The sequence below is a fragment of the Schistocerca nitens genome, chromosome 4 (genome assembly GCF_023898315.1).
Source record: "Schistocerca nitens isolate TAMUIC-IGC-003100 chromosome 4, iqSchNite1.1, whole genome shotgun sequence".
Taxonomy (NCBI): domain Eukaryota; kingdom Metazoa; phylum Arthropoda; class Insecta; order Orthoptera; family Acrididae; genus Schistocerca; species Schistocerca nitens.
Window position 1 is genome coordinate 410009905 of NC_064617.1, and position 7483 is coordinate 410017387.

Here is a 7483-nt window from a genome sequence, read left to right on the forward strand (position 1 = left end):
AAATCCTATGAACGTGTCCTTGACGGTGTAAAATGGAACAAGATGTTCGATTGTAAGTAAAATCGGGGTAGGATATGCGGAGAGACGTATAATATACAATATGTACAAGAGACAAGAGGGAATAATAACAGTGGACGACCAAAACGAAGTGCTCGGATTAAAAAGGGTGTAAGATAGGGATATAGTATTTCGCCTTTACTGTTTAATCTGTACATCGAAGAAGCAATGATGGGAATAAATAAAAGATTAAGGAGTAGGATTAAAATTCGAGGTGAAAGGGCATCAATGATAAAATACGCTGATGACATTGCTATCTTGAGTGGAAATGAAGATGACATACAGCATCTGCTGAATGGAATGAACAGTCTAATGAATACAGAACATGGATTGTGATAAATCGAAGAAAGAAGAAAGTAATGTGAAGCCGCAGAAATAAGAACAGCGAGAAGCTTAACATCAGGATTGATGGTCACGAAGTAGATGATGTTAAGGAATTCTACTACCTAGGCAAAAAAATAAACAATGACGAACGGAGCAAGGAGGACATCAAAAGAAGACCAGCGCTCTCAAAAAGGACATTCCTGGCCAAGAGAAATCTATTAGCGTCAAACATACGCCTTAATTTGAAGACGTAATTTCCGAGAATGTACGTCTGGACCACAGCATTGTATGGTAGTGGAACATGGACTGATGGGAAACCGGAACAGAACAGAATCGAAGCATTTGACATGTGGTGGTATACACGGATGTTGAAAAGTAGGTGGTCTGATAACGTAAGGAATGACGAGGTTCTGCGCAGAATCAGAGAGCAAAGAAATATGTGGAAATCATTGAAAAGAAGGTACAGGATGATATGACATTTATTAAGGCATCAGGGAAAGACTTCCATGGTTCTAGATGGAGCTATAGAGTGCAAGAACTGCAGAGGAAGATAGAGATTGGAATACATCCAGCAAATAATTGAGGAGGTGGGTTGCAGGTGGTACTGTGATATGAAGTGTGGTTGGCACAGGAGAGGAATTTGTGGCAGGCCACATCAAACCAGTCAGACTACTGATGACTCAAAAAAAAAGTCACGTGCTAACTGAAGTGGCAGGAAGATTTGGTTCAAACATGCCGAGAGGATGTTATTGAAATACTTTAACTTTGTTGTCGTGTCATCCTCGGTTGTGTGCAATGTTATGCTAATAATTTTCGGGCTCTATCTGTTTATACACCTAACTGTGCGTAAGCATATAGCAATTTGCATGCACACACACAAACACACACACACACACACACACACACACACACGCACACACACACGTGTGTGTGTGTGAGAGAGAGAGTTTTAAAACCAGCAAGGCAAGCACACACATGTAGAGCATCATATAAAACCCTTGTAAGCGCGAATTCGTATCATAATTCCGTTACAAAAAGTCAGAAAGTGTAAGAACTGAAAGTGTTTTGTCTTTTATATAAAGCAAAACGACATCCACATACATAGGTGTAAAGGGTGATTCAGCTGGCACTACCGATTCGTTCTAAGCAACCCACACTGTGTCTGCATCATGCACGGTATCAGGAGAGGCAACCGCCAAGTAATAGGCATAAACTCCCTTCAGAGCTTTGGGCTACGGTTAGGAAACAGAATCATACTGTAAAAAATTCAAGTGAGGATTGGCCATGAGTTACACGGTATTTTTTGACCAAGATATGCCTTACCTCTAACATAGTCATCCAACTGCCCCCAATCTTTCTTTGTTCAATTGGCTGTGTCATCATAAATGTTTGCCGTTTATAGTACTTAATCTTACGCGAACTGTTCAGAAAGGCTTCTCATAAAGTGTGTTCCAACTTCAGTAACAGAAAAATTAACAGGAGATATCAGAATGGGAAGTCTGGAAGTAACAACTTTTCGGTATTTAACCTCTGAACCATTTAAGAAAAGTAAATTAGAATAAACAGAATAAACATAACAGAGACAGCTAAAACCTGTACAGCTGTATGGCTAATTACACAAATAAAGAATGGAGACACATGGAGAGCATTTCAAAATTTTATTGTTGTGGGCGTCCACAGCCTCAGAGTGTTTTGAGAATGAAAACATGGTCCCAGTAGGCTGTATTCATTTTATTATCTGTACGATCGGCTGTACGTGCGAAACTGGTTAACATCGCAGTCCCGGGAATTTTAGTAGACAGCCATTCACCGCCTTTTGTCACAGTGGGACAAGTGTCTCAGCAGCCAGGGTCAATACTTCTAACATAAAGGTACTGGTTTCTGTAATTATGCCTCCAGCTCGTTTCTTTTTGAACGCCCTTATACTATGTAGGTCATGGCGGATCGTCACTTTTATTTTTTTAGGGTATCATTCTGTTTGCTAACAGTCGCCCAAAGCTCTGAAAGGAACTTGTATCGATTACCTGGCTGTCACCTGTCTGAATACCATTCTTGATACTGACATTATATACGTTGCAGAAAAAACGAATCGCTAGCGGCAGCTAAATCACCCTATAGATTTCAGATTGGTGATGATGCTTTTCAAAAAATTAAAGGAGTCACGTGTATGTCATGAGAAAATTTGTTACATTCAGTTGAAAACAGATGGAATGATAATTAAATGGACACCCTAGCTGCAAACAGGCGTTGATGTACTTCATTGGGGACATGTTGAAAAGGTGTGCCCCGACCGGGACTCGAACCCGGGATCTCCTGCTTACATGGCAGACGCTCTATCCATCTGAGCCACCGCGGGCACAGAGGATAGTGCGTCTGCAGGGACTTATCCCTTGCACGGGACTTGGTAGATTAATCTGCCACGAGTAATGAGTATGATGGGCAAACATCTATTAGGCGCACTACGAATGTAGTGGCGTGAACATGTTGGGAATGTGGAGCTCACGGGGAGCGTGCAAGGGATAAGTCCCTGCAGACGCACTATCCTCTGTGCCCGCGGTGGCTCAGATGGATAGAGCGTCTGCCATGTAAGCAGGAGATCCCGGGTTCGAGTCCCGGTCGGGGCACACATTTTCAACATGTCCCCAATGAAGTACATCAACGCCTGTTTGCAGCTAGGGTGTTCATTTAATTATCATTCCATTTCTAGCAAAGCTGCATGGTCATAAACGGTAACTGTTCTTTCGGGAACAGATACTACCGTCATATATAGAACACAGATGGATTTAACAAGAAAACTTTCAGTGCGATTCTATTGAAATTGCCAGCGCTTCGCATATTCCACCATTTCAGTTTACCACGCTTCTCGCTGCCGTGGCAGTCAGGCTGCGGCCACTGCGTGAAGCAGACGGTATCTCAGTCCGAGTGGCCGAGAGACGAGGACGAGCAGCTATGGCGGGCGCTGCCGCCCGCTTCTGGCCCCTGAGCCGCGCGGCGTAATCCCGACATTGTTCCGCGTCCGGTCACTGCAGCGGCGGCCTCCAGCGTTGGCACAACACCGCCAGTCGGCCAGGCCACAGTTCCTGGCAAATCCTCCTCCCGTAGGGCCGCCTGCGTCGACAGATCGCGTTTGTGGTGGACGAGGATTCTCGCCTCTCTGCCTCGCCGCCTCCAGAAGTGCCAACTCAACACCTGTGCTCGCCTCATGCTTTCTCTTGTAAGTTGTCTGTATCTTCTAAAATTCATACAGATTTATTCGAGCTACTTAAATCACATTACTTACAAACGTGATGTTGGTTTCATTTTTTTAGCGAATCACATCACCTTATTTCTAAACAGGTGAATATGAGTTCCAGTGGCATGGTGCCATGCAGTCCATCTAAAATCGATTTCCTGCCAAACTCACTGCAGAGCGACAGGGGTCGTCGATGCCGATTAATGCTCAAATCTGAGTTTTCATTTACTCCTGTATTTCCTTTATTGCATCGCAGTTCGGGAATACAGGTGCGTTTTGCTGTGTACGACTTCGTACACAATTCTAAGCAGATGTGCGCTACAGAGTGATGCGGCAACCGTGGTCGTAGAGAAACTGGACAGGAGCAGAAACTATTATCGAGCAAGTTAATGCAAAAAACTGAAGATTAGTTTACCCATGTTGGATCTTGTGAACTCCGCAGACGTTAATTATAGTTGGTGAATGATGCAACCTGCCACAAGTGCTTATTAAATGTTTTATTTTAGTGCCATAACCAGTTTCCGGCTACCATGCCCATGTTCAGATAGCTAATATTTTTAAATATACAGATGTTATCAACTCCCACACCACACAGAAATATTTGACTATTTAATGTCACTTTGTAACTTGTTTCCTAAATAAAAATATTTTTATATTACGCAAAATAGTTGTGTTCACTTAGATAACACTATTGGGACAAGGCAGTTTCTGCCCCAAAGTACCATTATCCAAGATGGTGGCGATGACGTTATCAACTGACGTCAGTTGATACGTCATCCAAGATGGCGGCCGTGGCGTCATTTGATCACGCCAAGTACCGTTATCCAAGATAGCGACAAAGTGCCACGCCCCCATGCCACACACTCCCCTGTCATGCCCCCCTGCAGGGAAGTTCAAATTCCATCAGGACAATGCAGCCTCTACTAACCTAAGAAAATGCCGGGAAAGGAAGGGCGCTTGGGCTACCTCCACTAACCTTAGTCACCCGACAGCCAACTCTTCCAAGAGATTGGCGGGAAAAGGACTCGGCCTGTGCTGGACATAAGTCTTTATTATTTTTCATGCACCAGTCTTTATTTAAACTATTGGAGGCAGTACCACCACCAGAGAGTGCTGTTGTCTGTTCCGTGATGTAACCCAAAACGGTGGGGGAAAATGGAAGGAAACAGTGTGGTCACAACAAGGTCTAGACCTGGTACACAGTACTGTCACCAGAGGCACTGTCGTCTGTTCCGTGACATAACCCAAAATGACTGTCTGGAGGGGAAATGACTCAGCCTGCGCTGGGCTGCTGGAGAGATTAAAGAAGAAGTGTACTTTATTTATTTTGGAACAATTTAGTTAGGGATGGATTTTGAGAGATAGTATATTTATCACACTGATACAAAACACATGCTCTGACATGCCTGGGGTCACGCCACACAGCTCACAGACCTGTAAACTACTCCTAAATAATGCTCTGCAGACAACTCCCAAATAACCGAAATAAAAACTGCTCCTAAACAATGCAGGACACTGATGTGCAGGCACGAAATCAACTCATAAACTGTCCAAATAACACGTAGTACAGCCTACAGACCCACTCTAAAAATAATGCAACAGGCAAGTGCAGACACCGCCAGCTGCTCCCTGTCCTGTGACACACAGGTGCCCATGAAAGTCCTGCAAGCATGAGGTGGCGACATCCCTTTCACACTTGGTACCTGAGAAATTCCTCTCGAAATACGTGTTTACCTAGGCACCATTGCTGACGCGACCAGGCGGGAGTGCAGACCTATTTGCAGAGCGCTTCGACATCAGACACAAACCAGTGGGACCCACCACTCTCACTCTGCTGCCGACGGCATGTGAAAGTTCTTCGAATGTTATACCGACATCACATGTGTAACTAAATATTGCAAAGTCATCTTCTGGACCGTGGAAGTGTGTGTTTATCGTAGCTGATGCTGTACCTATGGATACCGACATCACAGACCGCACTATAGAAATGTGTTCCAGAATAGTACCAGCTGCTTTCACCCCAAGCGATCCTAATGGAACATACAAGCTGTGTCCAGATGTTCGTAGCTGCCTCAGTGTGACTGACACCTAGCTGCAAAACGTCAGCGTGGCGATTCACCATCTAAGAGGTTCTCAATGTTATTCTGACATCACATGGCTATGTAAAATAAGAGCCAAGTCGACCTGTCAGAAATTGTATAGTGTCCCAGAAATAGTTAACACTCGCTTTCTTGATGTCTTGGCTTGTATGCAAGGAAATTCTTGCCCTAACAGAACCTGTTTACGGAAATAACTCAGAATAACTTCAAATGCATTCCTCCTGATGGTCCCAGTGTGGCACCCCGTCCATCACATGCTACCCTTCCTGCTTTGAACATATGCAAACATTCTCACTGCTGTGTAGAGACTCCTATATCCCAGCACAAAAACATATCTTGTGAATGAATCGAGCACAATGGTTGGCTTTTGTCGAATTTACTCTCCGAACTATTGATGCAGCCAGTGTGGAAGTACCCTCTGCCTTTTCTTTCTTTCTGCAGATGAGACTTTCAGCAGAAAATAAAACTATTTTACGCAGATCGCTAAGTTACACTGACAATTAAACCTTGAAAATTGCCCTTACATATCGTCAAATACGGAAAGACTCTTACTCAATTACACTGCTCTTCCACTGAGGACAGGAGTTTGAATATTAGAGCGTGAAACCGATCTCAAACCCAGCAATATATCACCTGGTACCATATCGATGTAGTAAACATACATTTCCTATCCTGCATCATATAAAATCATCCATTTTACATCATTCACACATATACTGCGAAGACAGACGTCACGGTATATACCCCTCACAGCACTACATATTTCCATGCGAGGTCAGTGGTCATTCACCCCTGATGGGTGACCAGAGCGCCCTAAGCCAACCTAAGTCACTCTCAGAATTGTTCTACAAATTCAGGCTCGTTTCCCCCTCAGCATAAACGCGTTACTGTTTCTGGTCCAGACCTGATTGCTTGCTCGCTTTTCTGCACCCATCTCCAGATTCAGGGATTCCAAGAACACATGTATTCTCGCATGGTTTGCCATAATATTATACCGTTTAATTCTCGATATCATGTACACGGCAGCATCCAATGGATTGCTCGCGCATAATAATACCCAAGATATAGACTGGAAGTTATTTCTGTACAAATCCCAAACTTTAGCGAGGTGGAGCGTGCTCTAGACCACAGAGTAAATAGAAACGTGTTTTTTCTGTGAAGACCTTTAAGTGAGAACTCGAGACAAAGAGAGGAATATGGTACTTACACTTGCGAATACCAATGTCGGTGATGTAACATATTCCAAAACATCCCTACAATTTACAAAGTTAACTAAGGTGTTTCTAATGTTTAGAGAACCGGCAAACGTGTCTTTCACCAGCTAGATGCATACACCACAATCCATGCTCCCTCAGCTAAATAAAGGCGCCAAATTTTCACCTGCTAGATGCACCCACCACAATCCATGTTCTGTCAACTAAATAAAGGCGCGAAATGTGCAGAAGCAGTCAACTGAACAATCTACATGTGAGGGAACAACAATCCAGCACAAACACACGTCCCTATTCAATCTACTTAAATTTCCACGCGTCCACGAAAGCTGACCAACACACACTAAGTATTAGTTCGCTATTCTGCCATCTAGAGGACACCGTTAACTCAGTTTCATTCCTGCATTCAAACAGACCTTTGCATTCAGACGGCTCCTGCTGTTAATGGAAAACATGAATCAGGCCCACCACAGGCCACGCATAGACGAATCATAATCCTAAGAAATCGGTCACATATATACACTCCTGGAAATTGAAATAAGAACACCGTGAATTCATTG

General features: G+C 43.8%; 2 non-coding genes across 2 annotated transcripts; one reads left to right on the forward strand and one right to left on the reverse strand.

The window, feature by feature from the left end:
- Positions 1 to 2663: 2663 nt before the first annotated feature.
- Positions 2664 to 2738, reverse strand: Trnat-ugu (transfer RNA threonine (anticodon UGU)). The gene has a single exon. It is a non-coding gene; the product is annotated as a tRNA-Thr (tRNA).
- Positions 2739 to 2930: 192 nt separating this feature from the next.
- On the forward strand, positions 2931 to 3005 carry Trnat-ugu (transfer RNA threonine (anticodon UGU)). The gene has a single exon. It is a non-coding gene; the product is annotated as a tRNA-Thr (tRNA).
- The last annotated feature ends 4478 nt before the right edge of the window (positions 3006 to 7483 follow it).